The sequence below is a fragment of the Dipodomys spectabilis genome, unplaced genomic scaffold, assembly GCF_019054845.1.
Source record: "Dipodomys spectabilis isolate Male_0828 unplaced genomic scaffold, ASM1905484v1 ptg000125l, whole genome shotgun sequence".
Lineage (NCBI taxonomy): Eukaryota > Metazoa > Chordata > Mammalia > Rodentia > Heteromyidae > Dipodomys > Dipodomys spectabilis.
Window position 1 is genome coordinate 12607296 of NW_024870802.1, and position 18733 is coordinate 12626028.

General features: G+C 43.6%; 1 protein-coding gene across 6 annotated transcripts in view; it reads right to left on the minus strand.

Annotated features, from left to right (window-relative positions):
* Pax2 (paired box 2) overlaps nucleotides 1–18733 on the minus strand; it is a 92376-nt gene that overhangs the window by 51095 nt on the left and 22548 nt on the right. The gene's annotated exons all lie outside the window — the stretch shown is intronic.

The window sequence follows — 18733 nt, forward strand, 5'->3', positions numbered from 1 at the left end:
TGTGTATAAGAAGAAGCACACACTTGGGTATCTGGATAGTTATTAGTGACACAGGGGAGAAAAGTGTCATCCTAGAGGCTGAAGCAGGAACCAGGCAGAGCAGGGTTAGAGAGCACCTGGAACCAGGAGACAACAAAAGTAGCCAGCTGCATGGGAAGTAGAGAACAGATCTGGCTGTGGAACGTACAGAGAGTGTTTCAGTACAAGAACAATCATCTGGATACTTTTGTGGGCTGAAGGAAAAATCCATGCAGAGGGAAAGCCTGAGGCTGCCAAAGAGACTGGAGACAGAGCAGGGCAGCGCAAGGGGGGAGTGGGGCAGAGGGTTAGCCAAGCACAGCAAAGCTCTGAAAAGGAGTTTTTATGGCTGTTTGCTCTCAGTAAAACAGAAGTTAGGTAATCTCTGAAGAGTTGGGGAGAAGCCTGATTACTGTGGGAAACAATCAGACAGTAGTTGAGAACGGTGTAGGCTCATCGACAGGAAAATTCTAGAAGGATGTTAGGCATCTCAGAAGTTGCTGCTCCTGATTTGGGACAGCACAAACTTCTAGGGTGCTGCAGGGCCTGTGGTGGCTCTGTGTGGGCCAGTGGGCTCTGGATGAAGGAAGCCAGGGAAAGGTCTGGGAGAGACAGATAACTGGACAGGCTGGTGGAGTTTCTGTCTTTGTTACCCAGGGCCCTTTGACCCCTGGGTTCCTGGTACAGATTTAGCTGAGGCAGCAAGTGATGGAAAATCACTACACCCTGACAGCAGCTTGGTGGCGCATGGGAGAAGAGCTGGGCAGAGTGCCTGCTATGTTACTAATGCCATTGGTATCCATTCACGACCTCAGGCAATGGGGCCTAGCCAGAGCTAAATGGAGAATTTAAGAACAAGAGTCTTGGACACCTGATGGCCATCCAGTGCCCATGCCATATACAACCAATGTGTGGAAAATGGCCCTAGGGGTTAAAGCATAAACCAATGGCTTAGGATGACTCCTTGGGGCATTTTCCCACATTCCTCCTACTCCATCTCGAACTATTTTTTCAATCTTGGCCCCACAAGTCAGCCAGACACATCTGTATTCTTTATAACTCCAGGTAAGTTTGGCCTGGTATTGCTCCCTACTTCCCAGTAGATTTTCCTACCCGGGATGCTCTTTCTTCACTCATTTCAGATGAAAGCTTGGCTTCCTTGGGCTTTGGCCTATACCCAGCATGGAATCTCAAGCGCTTAGAGTCTCACATTCATAAGAGCATACCCTTGCATAGCAATAGGTTCCAGGCTCAGCCTGCCTCAGCTAGAATCTCAACTCCGTGACATACTGCCTGCAAAACCTAGGCAATTTCTTTTTCTCTTCTCTGTAAAATCAGGTAATATGATTATGTACTTTTCAGGCTTGAACTGAGTATTAAGTAGAATAATCCACATAAAGTGATTAGAATGATGATTGGCTCAATAAGTGCTAGCTATAATAATAATGTCCACTAGTATTATTATTCCTATAGGCAACTCCTAGTCATGGTTGCTTTCATTTAAGGATGAGCTGGAGGAAGGCAGGAGGCCTCCCTACTCAATATGCCCCAGCTTTGTAGATACAGATGCTATTGAGACCCTTGGAAGAGCATGAAAAAGATAGGAAACAGCTATAGCACGGGTTAAAGGATAACCCCCAAAAGAGGCAGTATTAGAAAGAATCCCAAGAAGACAGACTGGGTTCTGGATCACACGTAGGGACATGAGGACGAATTCTAGAGAATCTAGGAGGTGGCAGGAGGTGGGGGTACAGGTGTGTGGTGGGACTTTAAAGGATGATAAGACTGGTAGTGAGGTCAATTCTTCTTCAGTTAAAATCCCAGGAAGGCTCTACCTCCATTACCTTGGAGACCGAAACATGTTCACTGCCTCTGTAAATTTGAATGGAAGGCCTCGGCAACAGTCTATCAAACTTGTGAAGACAGAACAGAGACGGGGTCTCAAACCATTGAAGATAGCTCAGGGGAGACTCGCATCATCTCTATTTGCACCCTTTTTTTCTTCTTCCTCTCATGGTTTACTTCTTTGTCTCTCCCTCTCCATCTTTTTCTGCCCTTCTCTCCATCTCCCTCTCTTTGTCCATCTGTCCATCTCCTTGCACCCTGAAGTCCCACTGTGGCTGTGTGAGTTTATTGATTTCTGGGAGCTGGGGGAAAGCAAGAGGCAGGGCTGGGGTGCAGTCTCCAGGATGGAAATAGAAGGCTATAAATTATTTGTGACAGGAAAGCAATAGTGGCAGAGTGCTGAGCACAAGTCCTGTGTCACTATTAGATTCCTTTTAGCCTGATGACACTGTAAAAAAGGTTAAGTGTCTGCTGGAATCGTACACCTGGGGGGCCGGGGCAGCCTGGGAGCAGAACAAGCCAGTGAGAGCAGGTATATCAATTCTCCAGGCCAATAATATTCCTCTCATTGATCGCCACGCAAAGTTCAAAAATCTCATTACAGCCAGGCAGACCGGGAACTTTTTACAAATCAATACAATGATATAATGTATGTATACTTAGTACAAATGTATCTATTCATCTATCCATCCATCCACGGTCTGCCTCAGGGTTTCCAAGTTAACCTACCCATCATATTATGTTATGTTATGTATGATATTATATTGTCTCACATTATATGATAATAAATGGTGTGCAAAAACTTTCCCTTAGGTAGAAACAAGAAGAGGTCCTATTAGCATTGAGGTGACCTCAGACATCTCACCTTGGAGGGAATGAGGTGACAGCATTTCCAAGATTAGGCTGATCAGGACTTCAAGGAGCTATGATTCTTCAACAGAGGCTCCAGTCATAAAACCTACTGTCTACTAAGTATTTCCTATGTGCTAGACAATGTTCTATTTGTATTTTGAATAAGTAATTCGCTTAATCTTTACATCACCCATTTTACAGTCAGGGCATGCTATAATTTGCTTACCATCATCCATTTATCAATCTGACAGTTGAATTTAAGGAGACTAACTCTAGGCCTCATACCTTCACTCACTGAACTATACTACTTTCAAAAGCAGACACTCAAAAGTCCAGAATTCAAACTCCTAGATTCTTGCCTCAGTCCCATGTTCTGAGAGATGCAGGGTAAGGCTCTCCTTCAAACATCAGAATTTCTCACTGGAGAATGGGAACAATGATATTGGTTGGAACCAGCCAAGAACAGTATGTGTATATGATATCTCCAAGCATGTACCCATGAGATCCTGCCTAGCTGCCTGGAACAAACTGTCTTCCCAACTTGGTAATTACTTCTCAGAAGAACAGAAAGAATGGGCTACCTCAAACTTGTTTATATCACTGGTTTGCTCAAAGGGCCATGGGAGCAAAATGTCAAGAATCTACATGCATCTGCTATATACATGTATACATCATATAAAGCAGCTTATTCTAGAGTAGACAGTCTATTTCAAGGTCTAAAAGCAAAAAATTCAAATCTATGGCAAGGGGAAAAAATCCTCCCTGGTTTGAAAAAATTAAAGGAACTCTCAGATAGAGACTGTTTCAGCCTAGCTGGCCCTATTGCCACTGAGCCAGACAGGTGGTAGGCGGGACCTCTGCCAATGACTTCAAGCTGCTTGAGTGCTCTACACAGGATCATTCTAAAACTATATTTGCTCCAGCAAAGGATATTCTACCCTCTGAATACAGGTAATTGATTCAACTTGAATCTTTGAGAGCTGCCTTTATCAGGACTGTATGCTTGGCTTGGCCCTGAGGCAAGTGAGCAAACAGCTAGAGACTTTCCATAGCAAATCGTCAGTGAGATGTCGTAGATCACCCAGGAAGTCTTTATGTTTCCTGAAAGTGGTGCCTACTCCTGAGAACTCTAAGAAACTGGAATCTTCCCCTCTGTATATAGTATATACGGTTCCTATAGGAAACAGTAGTCATTCTATACATGACCTCCCTGTTGGTAGACCTGCTCTATGCAACTTGCTTTTCTTATAGGCTTTGATTCTGTGGTTAAAGTAGTATAGGGATATTGTCCATGCTTATTCACAGACCCTGCAGGTTTTGGTTTGGAACAACTGACCATATGTCAGGGTTCTGTGAAGAAGCATGCCACCTATGAGAACCTGGCTACTCTTGAGAGCTGGGGGCAGACTCTTCCATTCTGGATTTAGTTGGACACACAAGTTCCAGGTTACCAGGGCTCTTCCCAAATGTGTCAAAAGCTTCTGTCCTTTTGCCACTTCTCAGAAGTCATAATTAAATATGAAGAAATGAAAGCTCTACCAAAAAGCTTGCAGAAGGATATCCCCAAACTATGGTCCTTGAATTAGCTGCATTAGAACCTCCTAAAGTATTTACTGAAAATGTATATTCCTGTGTCCATCCTTAGACCTGAATTAGAATTTCTGAGCTCTCCACTATTTGAGAAGATTAGCTTCAGCTAGAGTATGAGGGTACCATCTGCTAGTTACCCTGGGGGTCCTTGAGAGAATTGGAAAGAAGTCTTAGTAAAGAAAGTTCTTTACTCATACACCATTGGTCCACATTTCTTACCATCTGTTTATCAGGACTCTAATGTAATCACCCAAATCCAAGAATCTATCAGTTCTTCTGCAAAAACTAAGCTCTAGATTAAAAGTAAAATAATTTCAAAATGGATTTTTCAGTGTTTTTTTTAAGAAACCACGAATATTTGCTGCATCAACTTAGCCCTCTCAGACTGGCATTGAGGGCAATAATCTTTCTGCCATGTGTCCCTGGGAGCCCAGGCCAAAGACAATTTACTAGGCTAGATGGGCCATGGGGCTGGCCCAAGGGGGCAATAGTGATAGTTTATATGATGAATGATAAGCATATGGATTGATTTAACTTCAAGATATGCATAGGTTTAAAAATTAAGGGGCAATGTGTTTAACTAACCATTTGGAAACCAGTCTGCAGTGCATGCCAAGCCCAGAGCGTGACCAGACTAGATCGTCTCACCACTGGCTCTGCCCTAATCTGAGAGAGTTCCCAGCTAAAGCTGGGGTCGACCAGTTGTCCAGCACATAGTCCTGCTTGAGAGACTCTAGGAACTTAGGAACTATTTGCTGTAATGGTCAGTGGATCCCCATTACTGGGAGCAAATCTCCCATCTGTGTTTGAACATTTTACTTGTCTCTCTACAGGTATAGCCATCTCTCTGAGAATATAACAAAGCCTAGAGGACCATCAACCCTGGAAGCAGCAGACATGGGGCTTGTTTCCTAGCCTCCCTGTCTTTAGTCCTTGTCACCGTTTACCTACTTACTTGGGATTCAAAAGCAATCATCCAACAGCCTCTGTCTCCTCCCGAAAGAATATGATGAGCCTAAACTCCACAGGATAAATTCAGGATTTCTTGGCCTGGCCTTCAAAATCTTTCCCACTCTGGCTCTCCCTCAGCTTTTCAATCTATTGATCTCTGGTCTCTTCTTTCCATCAGGGGCCAGCATCGAGCTAAAGCCTTCTTTCGCTGCTTCTTAGTTCACTCTGAGTGCTCCCCTGGACTCTGAGCTGTACAAAGGCAGATGTCACATCTATTTTTTCCTCACTACCTAGCAACAAACAGGATAAAGCATAATGTATGTAGTAAATGTTCATTGAAGAGTAAATTAATATTATCATCAAAAATAATAAAATATTAAGAGACCCTCTGAGCTAACAAATGCTTACTATGTGACAGTTGCTGTGATGAGCATTTCCCACAGATCTTCAAATTAAATCTTTCAATTACCTATGGAAACTCTCATCCCTATTCTACAGGTGTGGAAGCTGAGACTCAAAGAGTACATCTTTTACATAACAAAGCCAGAATTTAAACTTGGGTGTCTAACTCCCAGAACCTACACTGCTAACCACTAGGTAGGATCAAGAACAGATGAAGATGAGCCCTGGTAGCTCATGCCTGTAATCCAAGCTACTAAGAAGGCTGAAATTTGAGGATTACTGTTTGAAGCCAACCTGGGCAGAAAAGAGTCTGAGAGACTGTATTTCCAATAATCAGCACAAAGCCAGACTAGAAGTGTGGATCAAATGGTAAAGCACCACCCTTGAGCTAAAAAACGCCAACCAATAGTACAAGGACCCTGGTATTAGCAAGCCCTGCTATTAGCACACATGCATGCATACACACACACACACACACACACACACACACACACACACACACACACACACACAAATGGATGATGGAATAAAAAGCTAGATGTCAATAGAAGAGCTACACAGAATAACAGTAAAAGTTATGACTAATATTTATTCCATATGCATTGTACAACAGGCATTGTAATAAATACATTTTCTCATTTAAATCCCAATGACAACTCTATCAAATACACATGCTCTCTAGTTTACCTAAGAGACAACTCAACTTGCCCAAGGTCACATTCTTAATAGCATTGAAAACAGACTTTTAGATCCAGGCCTGTGACTTTAATAGCTGAGAGCTGAATGATATGAACTCTTCTGGAAATTTCTGTATTAATATTTCTTTGTGTTTAGTAACTATTTGGGTATGAGAGAATATGTTTTTTTTACATACATGACCTGGACAAGGGAGTAAATATATCTGTAGACAATTAGCAGAGATTACACTTGGCTGTGATTCTGCGCTTGCTTACGACTTGCATGTGCCACGGTTTAATTTGGTCAGCATTATGCTTGTGTTTCAAAGGAACAATTTCCAAATCATATCCATGATCATATGATGATACTGAATACAGATGTGTTTCTATGCTTTTAGAAACTATTTATATGATTAGGGTATTTCCGTGTCTGCTCTAATGCATAGATCCAAGATTTATAGCCATAGATGTGTTTATCATTACTGATTTCATGAATATCTGCCAAGTTATGCCTACTTCTGTTAAATATGTAAGTCACAGTGAAATTCTATACCCATCACTGCTCCCTTCTCAGGGTGTTTGAGATTCCCACACCACAATTGTGTTTTTATATTGGTCCAGTGCAGCAGTATTGATGTGCATAAATGTGCATTTGTATACCTGTGTATCTCTCTGTATATGGCCAGGATGAGGTGAGGGTGGGGGATGTGGAAATGAGAGAATTATTAAATGCCAAGTAGATGTGCAATAAATTCTATTGATTTTATAAACTCCAACTTGTCTTCAGTCTCCTTCCATTCTTTATCCTGGGGGCATTGCAACAAAAACCTATTTTAAATACCTTGGCTTCCCCTACTCCCCCTCCCCAAAAAAAGTGTCAATATTTTATTTGGATTTTTAACTTCGCTCCATAACAGTTGTTTGACCTCCTGACTCGTGCAAGTCACATAAATTCTGGGACTTTATTCAGGAGCCATGTTCCTGCTATTGAATAAGCAATTTGGGAGGGTGAATTAATGACTTGTGCTGTTGCTGGAAAGTCCCTGAAGAAATATTAAAATTGCTTGCAGACTGAATCGATACTCAGTGAACACCCAGCAAGAGGGCTTCAGCTCAGGAATGGCCAAAGAAGACAGGAGTCGGAGGGGAATTCCTGCACCCACCGTGGCAAACTATCCCCCACCCCAACCCCAACCTTTCCCTCGATCCCTGGAGCTCTGTCATTTTCGGTAACAGTGAAGTCTTATTAAACCTCAACCAGAATAAGCTGATTTGTCCTGTCTCAAGAAGCAGGCTCAGGGGACAGTTTACTCTCTCACTAGCAACAAGAGCCCAAGGGCTTTATTGGAGGTGATGATCTAGACACATCCACATGCTGAAGAAACAGTGCTGTTGTTTCCTGGCAGCTGTACTAAGCTTGGTGATGGTGTGGCCGTGAACACTTTTCTTTAGTGTGTGCAGCAGGTTTGGGTGTTGCAATGCTGACTCTTTACTCTGTGTGTGGCTGGCCAATGTTTACCATCACTCCAGTGGTCACATGATTTCAGCCTTTGTGTACCGGGTGACCTATGGGATGGGGAGGTGTGGATTGTGCTGTGTTACTATGTTTCACATTGTGTTGACATATTCCAGCAGCTGGCTGCCCGTTTGGTAGTTAGTGCTTTGTGGTATTGTATGGAAGGGACTGCACTTTGTGTAACACTGAGTTGGAAGAATTTGAGTATTGTTCTGTGGCAGTGTCTGTGTTTCTGCTTTGAATTATCGTGTTCATTGATCATATCTGCATCTCTTTATTTGTAATGTATGTCTCAGAGATTAGGTTAATGGGTGTCTCCTTGGTGATGTGGGTTGAATAATGATGTTGGATATGGGTGGTGGTTGTGTAATTCAGTAATTACTTTAATTGCCTTCTCTATGTGGTTGTAGGTGAGAGGGCCATCCTTTTGACTTAATTTTAGCTTATTTTGGCTTGGTCATTTGTATTGCTTTTTCCAGAGAGAGAAGATTCTAGAAATGCAGAACAAATCTCTTCTTGATCCAATATACAACCCTGTTCTTCTTCAAAGCAACTTGTCCCTATTCCACAGAATATTTCTGACTTTATCACATTGGTTCTGGTACTGGTGCCATCTGCCTAATCTGAGAGTGAAGCAGTTGGGCAAACCCTATGCCTACTGAGAATCTAGATACCAGATGAAGTGAGGGGAGATGGATGGGAGTACACCCTTGAGTTCCAACATGAACCCATTCCTCACTAGTCTGTAACAGAGGCCAGCAGCATCTCCTTCCTTTCCAGTATCCCCAGATGACATGTTTCAGCAGCATAGTGCACTGAGGGACACTCATCAGGAAAGAATTCAGGAATATATCCTAGACACAATACTGCTAGGGTACAGGTCCTTGTCTGAGCTTGTAAGTAAATGTATAAAATCATGGCAAAGGACGAGGTGGTAAAATATGCAGTTTCCCAAGAGATTGCCCATTCCTTCATTTTCATGATCTCAAATTGACTTAACTGTGCCACAATGGAGAAGCACATGAGTTCAAATGGGTTCAAATCCTAGTTCTACTTAGCCTGTGACCTTAAAAAAGTTATTTAACTTCTTGTACTCCAGTTTACTCATCTATAAACAATCCTATAAAGCCCTATGGGGTTGTTCATGAGTTTCAAGTCAATTAATACATTTAATATAACAATTCCTACTGCAGTAAGGACTGGTTATCTATGTTGGTGGTGGTGATGATGATGATGATGATGATGATGGCTTACTAGATAAAATTGCCATAAGGTTGGACAATGCACAAATACAAACATGTATGCAAGTTACTAAAATCCATAAAATCCTCAACTAGGTCAAGGGGTGTGGGGGGGTGCACATGCACAGAGATACACACCCAGACCCTAAACAAAGAAGCAGGTGGCACAGTGCCAAAGACAGAGAGCCCTGGTCATTTAAGCAGTGCAGGTGATAGATAGAGACTGAGAGCCACACCGCCCATTTCACCCTGAGACAGTAGCCAGCCCTGTGGTGATACAGTCACAAAAGAAAAACTTTTAAAAAAAATTTCTGTCTGAGACTAAAACTCAAACTGATGCTTTCACGTACTTTGCTCTACCAACAGAGCCACACTACCAACCCTTAACATTTTTTTTCTTTTGGGGCTGGGGATGTAGCTTAGTGGTATAGTGCTTGCTAGCATGCATAAAGCCCTAGGTTCCATTCCTCAGTACCATAGAAACAGAAAAATTTAGAAGTGGTGGCTCAAGTAGTACAGTGCTAGCCTTGAGCAAAAATCTCAGAGACAGTGGCCAGGGCCTGAGTTCAAGCTCCAGGACTGGCAAAAAAAAAAAAAATTCTTTTGTTGGTTGTGGAGCTTGAACTCAGGGCCTGGGTGCTGTCCCTTAACTTTTTTTGCTCAAGGCTAGTGCTCTACCACTTTGAGCCACAGTTCCACTTCTGGTTTTCTTGTGGTTAATTGGCATTGTCCCAGGGACTTTCCTGCCCAGGCTGGCTTTGAACCACGGTCCTCAGATCTCTGCCTCCTGAGTAGCTAGGATTACAGGCATGAGCTACCAGTGCCTGAGTGTCCCCCCTTTTTTAATTTATGAAGGCGATTAGCTCTTAGAATGTCCATTTTACTAATTTTTTAAAAAATTAGGATTGGGGATATAACTCAGTGACAGAGTTACTGTCACTTGCCTAGAATGCACAAGACCCTGAATTCAATGCCCAGTGCCCCACACACATATACACAGAATCTCTCTTTAATTTAATTTTAAAAATCTGGATATTTAGCAGGTAATATGACTATTAAAATACCAGAAAAAATGAGTGGTGAGCAGCTGAATGTGGATCTTTAGAAGTTCTCTGAGCTGAACTGAAGCCAAGAAGAATTTGAAACAAGAATATATCTAGGTCTCAGCCTCATTCCATGAGATTTCTCATAGAGATGAGAGACATATCATGAGTTTGGTTTTCATCTTTGCTCTTGGTGGGCACAAAGTAGATAGAAAAATCTATTGTTGTCCAATTATTTTGAACCATTGCACCTAAAAAGATTAAGTCTAAAGTGCATTTTGTTTCTTCAAATTTTTCTTAAAATCTTTTCTCTCTTATCCAGGGTAATAACTTCAATGATGATCAGATTCCCTTGCTTCCTGCAAGGATTTGGGCATGCAAGACAATATTCAAAATTTTTAGTTGGAATTTGTCAAATATTTGCTTACTGCTTCCTCTCCTTTGTCTTGTCTCTATTTTCTCTCTTCTCTTCCCATCCTATACTGTTTACCTCCCTTTCCTCCCCTCTATAGCATTTAAGAATCAGAGGAATCCATCAAACCCATCACATACAGATTTTCCACACAACCATTTCCTTTTTTCTTAAAACAACAACAACAAGACTATGAATGCAAGAACACCACAACCCATGAAAATGCCAGGGCCTGAAAAATGCCAACCTTCAACTTCTCAAGCAATATCAGGCTCATCCTGGAGAAGAGTGTGTACTTACACACAGTACACACACACACACACACACACACACACACACACACACACACACACACACACACACACAGGAATGTGGAAGGGGGTGGAGCTGGACTCACAAAGCAGACAAAGGGAGCAATTACCTGACTAATTCTGTTTGATGGTCAGAGAAGTGAGTCACAGAGCCTCTTTTTTTCTCTAGTAAATACAGAGAGCATTTGCCTTTCCTAAATACAGTTAGGCTCACAGGACATTATAAGTCTCACTGGCCCTCAGGACACACAGTCCTGCTCATAGAATATCCTTTGGCTTTCTTCTTTAGAAGATTTCAGTGTTGATGCATAGGCAAACGAGAATGCATGCACAGTAACATAGAGACATAATAAGAAATACACACTTGATGAGTACTATAAGAATAACATTTACTGGGCCCTTAATATCTGTCACATGCAATTCTAAGCAGGTTTATGAGGATTGGCTCATTTAATCTTCATGAGAACCTCTTAGAAACCTACAGGATTATTGCCTTCACATTTTGGGAGGTGGTATTGGAGTTTGAACTCAGGACCTTGATCTCACTAAGTCAATACTCTACTACTTAAGCCACATCTCCAAGTCCTTTTTTGCTTTAGTTTATTTTTCAGGTAAGATCACACTCTTTGTCTGGAGTTGATCTTTAGCTACAATCCTCCTATTTCTACCCCTTGATATTATATATACATGTGTACCACCAAGCCCAGCTTGTTTTTTTTTTTTTGTTATATTTGTTTGTTTGTTTGGGTCAGTCATGGGGTTTGAACTTGGGGCATGATTGCTGTTCTGAGTTTTTTTGCTTAAGGCTAGTGCCCTACCACTTTGAGCCACAGTACCATTACCGGTTTTCTGATGGTTAATTGGAGATGAGAATCTCACAGCCTTTCCTGTCCAGGATGGCTTTGAATCACATCCTCAGATTTCAGCCTCCTGAGTAGCTAGGTGTGAGCCACCAGTGCCTGGCCCAGCTTGTTTTGTGAGATGGTAGTCTCGGTAATGTTTTTGCCTAGACTGGTTTCTAACATGATCATTCAGTTTCTGCCTCTTGAGTAGTTGAGATTATTAGCATGTACCATAACGCTTGGCTCCCTCATATTATACATATTATATGAGTGAGGAAATTGGTCCAGAAAGCACATGAGATTGGGCCATAACCATGTAACCAGAGAGTAAGGAAGCTAGATTCAAATTCTGGCAGCTTCTTCTCAGAGTCTCCTTTCTTGCACTATGCCACATAGCTTTCTGTGACTTGTTTGGCAGGCAGTAGGTACTTTCCTTTATCTATTCAGTACTTAGCTAAAAATTAAATGAATGAATGGTATATCTAATAATTTTTCCTGAGATGGCAAATTGGATATCCAAATGGAAGCCAGGCCTAACAGACAGCTGAAACTTACTTGGACAAAGTGATCTTCCTTCTGACCAATGTTCAGGGGAAGGAAAGTGTTTTGCTATATTTGTTTAGACATCAACTGCTCTCACCTCTGGGCCTGGCCCTTAAAATCAGAAACCAGAACCAAATGGTCCAAAATGCTTTCTAACCATACTTTATTTCCTAGAACATTTTTCTTTGAAAACAGATCATGTGTTTCCCAATGTGTTGTTTCTATGCCTAAGAAATCCAGTCACTTAAGATGAGATCTCTAAGCTACCAGGATTTTGGCATCCTATGGTCAACCTTTATAGAGGATTGACTAAAGTTCTTGGTTTTCATCCAGATGTTTGGGAGTTGCTATGGTCATTAACCTGTTTGTCAGTAAGTGCTCAAGCATTTCCAAGACACATAAGTGAACACTAAAGAGAGAAAAAAAAATAACCCAGAATAAAAACAGACTAAAGAGGACAGGGGTAGCAGCTATTTGCAAAATCATTCAGGCAGATGGTGTTCTGGGAGTGGGTTGCTACCTTAGAGATCCATTAGAATGTGGATCCAGCTCACAAGAGACTCATGTGCTTAAAGACCTTTAAAACCCTCATGCAGCTGTATCTTTGACTGTCTACATCCTACCCTACCAATCAGATCTCTGCACAGAGAGCTGATGGATCAATCCCAGCATCCAGCACAGTGAGCAGTCTGCCCACTGTGCAACCAGCCCACTCTCTCCACACTGACACTCCCCAGATGCCTGTGTGCCTGCACACACAGTCACTGTGTATTATCAGGCTGGGCTGTAGATTTTGCAAAGCTTGGCATCAATCTGGTTTGTGACTTTGTATGAGTATCCCTATTTGTGATTTAGCACTCTGCTTTTCTCATCTCTCCTACCTCCATTTCCTCTCTGTGTTTTAATACTATTTACAACTTCCTTACTCATAGAGCAGCATAGATATTTTTCAGAGTCTCTAATGATTTTTCTTTCCTAGGTTTTTCTCTCCTCTTGACTTAGTTTATGTTTTAGTAAATAGGAAATTTAGGTGGTTCCATTCAATAGGACTCAGGGTTACTGCTTTTATCAAACCGATCAAGACACGAAGACTCCTTGTGAGGGCCATTTGTTTATTCTTATGAGCAACCGGCTTTCCTTACATGTAAGAAGGCTGCGTGCGTGCAGGCGTGCATGCGCAACGTCCTAAGATTGTGCCTCTATGCTCCACTGCCCTGTGTCAAAATGCCACTTGGCACTAGAAGGAAAAGCCCAGCAAAACCACAATGTGAACAGAAGCTGGTCCTCAAAGTAATAGAGAAAATCCAGGCATGGCACTCCTTGTTGAAGGCCACTGAGGCTTTGTTTGTTTGTTTTGGGGGTCATGGTACTAGGTATTGAACTCAGAGCCACACACTTACTAGGCACACACTTACTAGAGTCACATTTCCAGCCACCTTTTGTGTTATTCTCTCTCATCTCTTTGCCTCTGTCTCTGTTCTTGCCTCTGTCCCTCTCTGACTCTTCTCTCTCTCTCCCTCCCTCCCTCTGTGTGTGTGTTTGTGTGTGTGTGTGTGTGTGTATGCTGGTACTAGGATTTGAACTCAGGGCCTCCTACTGTTGCTTAGCTTTTCTACTCAAGACTGGCACTCTACCATTTGAGCCACACTTCCACTCTGGCTTTTTGCTGGTTAATTAGAGATAAGAGTATCTCAGGTTTGTCTGTCTGGGGTCACTTCTAATCTCAGCTTCCTGAGTAGCTAGGATTACAGGTATGATCTCCCAGCTCCCAGATGTGTTGATTATTTATTTTATTTTGTCGGTCGCGGGGCTTGAACTCTGGGCCTGGGTGCTGTCCCTCAGATCTTCAGCTCAAGGCAAGTGTTCTACCATTAACCGACAGCACCACTTCTGGTTTTCTAGTGGTTTATTGGAGCTAAGAGTCTCATGGACTTTCCTACCCCAGCTGGCTTTGAAAGGTGATCCTCAGATCTCAGCCACTTAAGTAGCTAGGATTACAGGCATGAGCCACTGGAGCCGGGCTTGTGTTGGTTATTTTTGAGGTAGGGTCTCACTTTACGCCCTGACTGGCTAAGCTGCAATCTTCCTGGTTGTACTTTCTGGCTTCACTGGGAACCATTGAGCAAGGATTATTTGGGAGGGCGGGGGGAGCTACTCTTCTAAAGATGTGATTTGAGATAGACAAAGAGTGGAAAGCCAGAGCAATGCTTCCCTCTATTTATAAGCCATCTTTACTTTTTCTCCCTTTCCTCACACCTTTAAACACCGTCTTTCCATTCTTAACAATATTTGACCTTGAACTCTGACCTTTCCCTTCACACAAGAATCTGTTACAAGAGGGACAGCACCTCCAGAGATGCAGTTACTTGGCCTGACAGGCCTGGAGACCAGTAGCCAGAAGGACCAGCCCGTCACTCCACTCTTGGAAATAAATCCCATTGTATTTGCATTTTAATTTTCCACATAAACAAAGGCCCAGAGTACTCGCTTGGGCAGCATCACTGGACGAATTTAATTAGAAATGAAAAGTTTATAGGGCCCTCTTTAATGCGATTAATGCTCAGTTAACATTTATCACATTCATAGGCTGGATTTGCCTTTTCTAAGCAGCCACTGGCCATGAAATGAATTTCTCTCAACTTTTTTTGTGTAACTATCCTAGGAGGTCATCTTCTCAGAAGTCTACATGACCTTCTGGATCATTTCTTGGGACTGGAAGTTACCTGATCTTCAGAGATACGATCAGAAGAAGAGAGAATGGTGATAGAGGCAAATGTTACATGGAGGGAGCTCAGAATGAGGGTTACCACTGTTTCTGAGAAGAGCTGGACATGAGCCAGGGCTGTGTCCTCTGTAGGAGGCTGAGAACTCAGATGCTGCCCCTTCCTAATTTATTTCTGTGACCATAAACCAAGCCTTAGGTGGGACTAGTCAGTGTCAGTCACAGCTGGCTCTCATTTCTCTATGCCAATTGTCTTCCATCCCTTTTCCTCTCTCATTTGGGAATCTCAGGCTTTCTCTCTCAGTAGCATAGTGTTTACCTCCTCTCCGCTGGCTCTTCCAGAGGCTGGACAGTCAGTAGGTAGGCTGCCTGCCCTTTGAGAAGCAAAGGGGATACAGAACATGACACCTCTATTGTTCCCCAGAGGAAATATGGCCTTCCTTATCTTATCAAATTCTCTTCACTCTTCAATTGTCTACTGAGATTGGCTTCCTCCCCAAACCAACTCACTGGATGAGGAGGAAGGAGGGAAAGAGGAAGAAGTGTAAGAGACTGAGGTTAGGAGGTGTGGGGAGTTGCCCACTCTACAGATAATAGCAGATAACTATCCTATCATTTATCCTGTTCAGATGCACAGACACACAAACAAAACAACTGCTACCAGTTCTCCTGGTGTGCCTTTATACACCCTGGCCAAGCTGCCATTGCATACAACTCAATGCACTCACCTTCAACTGAGAAAATACACACAGTGCTCACAAGGGCCCACACCCCCAGGTGTATGTGTGCTTGTAACTAGCTGTGTCAGAACCCTTTTGGACATGGTCCAACCTTTACCGACTGACTCATTAAGACATCTTCAGTCCTTTTGACCTTGCACTCTTTAGGTAGCTTGCACTACCACCTCAATCAAACAAGCAGGCCACCCAAATGATGTCAGGGACTCTCACTCTAGAAACAGTTACTTCAGCCCGAAACCTAAATAGCAGACCAGAAGCTCCCAGTTGGAGAAGCTTGACTCTTCTGGGTTGCCCAGGCCATTTAGACCATTTCCCAGGGCATGAAAGCCCAGGCTCAGTTAGATACCGCCTTCTCTGAAGCAGAACCTTGTAGAAACTCCAGTCCATATCCATCAACTTCTCTTGGCACAACCCAGAGACAGGTGCCAGGACTTGCTTTTAAAATCAGGATGAAAAGTAGAAGGATAAGGGCAAGCATTCCTCCCTGACCATCTCCATGGTCCATCAGGTCTAATTCTGCCTTCAGGGCTCCTAGTCTCCTTCAGCTTCCTCCCTTGCTTGCAGATACAGATTGAGCACCTGGGCCCAGCAAAGGTTCCTGGCCCAGCAAAGACTCCTAAGGGAACTGTAGGGTCAGAGAGCACCTCCCTGCACTCGCTTCCATTTGCTTGAGTTCTGAGGTCCCTTTGTTTGCCCTTTCTGTCCTTTTGCTCTCTCCTAGGCCTCTCTAGCTTTCTCTGATTCCTGACTCCACCGTGCTTGCAAAGTGAATACAGCTCCCTTTCCAGCCGGCTGCCCTGTTCACACACCCTGGCAGGAATTGCCTGACACATCCTCTCATTCCTCTGCTCCTGGGCCACTGCAGAAGGAACGCACTGCAGATCATGCAGGACTAAAGAAAGACAAAGCAGAAAAACCAGAGTTAAATGAGCAAGGCCTCCAAGAAGAGGAGGCTTCAGTGTGGAACATCTTCCTCTTGGCTTCTCTCCCACTCTCCTTTCTGGGCCTGCCAGGGGCCAGGCTGGAGCACCTGCACTGCAGTAGCACTATGGTTACTGGCAGAACCTTGCAGTATGCTGAGAAGGCAGCTGGCCATGGCTGTGCCCATGCTTCTGCGACTCCCTCTCAGAAAGAACCACACAGCTCCTAGCCCTGAAATTTTGCCTCCAGTGCCAATTTTTTGCTCCATGCCCTTCTCAGAAACTTGCCCACCTTTCTTCCTAGCTGGCCTCTAGTTTTCCCTTTCTCACCTTTGGGCCTCTCCTTAGGAGTCCATCAGTCTGGACTACCAGCTGCCTGAGGTTCAGGCTTCCTCCAAACATCTCCAAAACCTGAAAGCTGCTGGCTCAGATGAGTGGGATCCCATGCCCCCTTTTAAGAAGGTAGACGCATTCTCCAACTTTCTGCCCAGCCTTAAGCTCTCATCACCTCATCCCTCCATCCTCTTCTTCAGTGACTTCTGGACTACAGGACTCAAGGCATGTCTGATCCCCTAGCGCTTATTCTAAGGTTACTGCTCTGGCCTACAGCAGAGAGATCAGTGCATAGTATTACATAGACCACAGGCTGCCGACTGCTGGCCAGGATGGAATCAAGCCCAAAGCTGTGCTTTATTTGACTAGCACAGAGTTGTTCAAAATTGCCTTCCTGTATCAAGACCTGTAGGCCAGTCCTGGGTGCTCCAGCTCTTGTAGTCATGTACCCTCCGCACCAGGGCTCTAAAAACACTTAAGTCATGACCCCTGTAGACACATGCACCTCCATTACTGCCTTTGGCAAATGCCAGTATGGAATCTTGGGTGGTGATAAACCTGAACTCTCTAGAATTGAATGCTATCTGACTCTGACTTTTAGTGTCTCTTTTTCTTTCTCTCCCTCAATTAAAAAAAAAATACAAAAATACCTTATTATTATTTATCAAGGAATACAAGAAAGGGTTTACCTGTTTTTATGGTTGGAGGATAAGCTATGAGATAAGTCTGGCTCCAATACCACTCCAATGTCCTTCTTTTCTCTATACCTTCCTTTCTTACCTGGCACTGTCCAGTACCCTTGTCCTTCTCCAGGCAAGACTACTCCCCTTTTGTTTCCCATAGGCCCAGAAGCTCCCCTGTGCCCAGCCCATCTCAAGAATTCCCAAGGCCGCTGCCTCTGCTTCTGAGCCATGACTGACATCTAAGCCTTCTTCTTGTTCAGCCATGTGTTTGTTGCTCAGAGCCTCTTCCTGACACCTGGATTAGTAGGGAGGCTTTGGAGGCTGGGCCTGTCATGGAGAGAGATTGGCCATAACTCTGTCTTAGTGCTTCTGCAAGGCTCCTGCTGGAGGACCTGGCCTATGGGTGGCTGAACCACAGCTCTGGAAGAAGAGTTATGTCAGAAGAGCATCTTCTTAGCTATGAGCTGGCTAGTCACTAGCTCTGCCAATAGCGGAGGGAGCCGGGGAGGACTTAAGTGTCAAAGTGAGGATAGACAACTTGCCACACAAATCTACATCATAAACGTGGCTTCACCACAGAAAAGCCTCTCTGATTAGGAGCTAACTGGACTACAGAGTGCTGTAATGCAAATAAAACTTGAAGGAAACATTGGCCTTACTTTGCCTAAATTATGAAATGAGCCATTTTCTGCCATGCTCTGACTATTGAAACTTGGTCTAGTGACCCAGTGACTTGTTGATTTTCCTGTTTGGCCGAGGACAGTCCTTGCTTGTGACTACAGGTCACATCTGGGGGCCTTCTTCCTCAGCCTCAGGGCATTTATAAGTGGGTGCACAAACCCACACAGAGAAGAGACAGATGTGTGTGTGTGTGTGTGTGTGTGTGTGTGTGTGTAGAACACTAGGGTTTGAGACTGCTAGGTAGACACTATGCTACTTGAGCCATGACCCTTAGTCCAAAGAAAATAATGTTTTTTCCTTTTTGCCAGTCCTGGGGCTTGAACTCAGGGCATGGGCACTGTCCCTGAGCTTCTTTTGCTCAAAGCTAGCAGCACTCCACCACTTGAGCCACAGTGCCATTTCAGCTTTTAC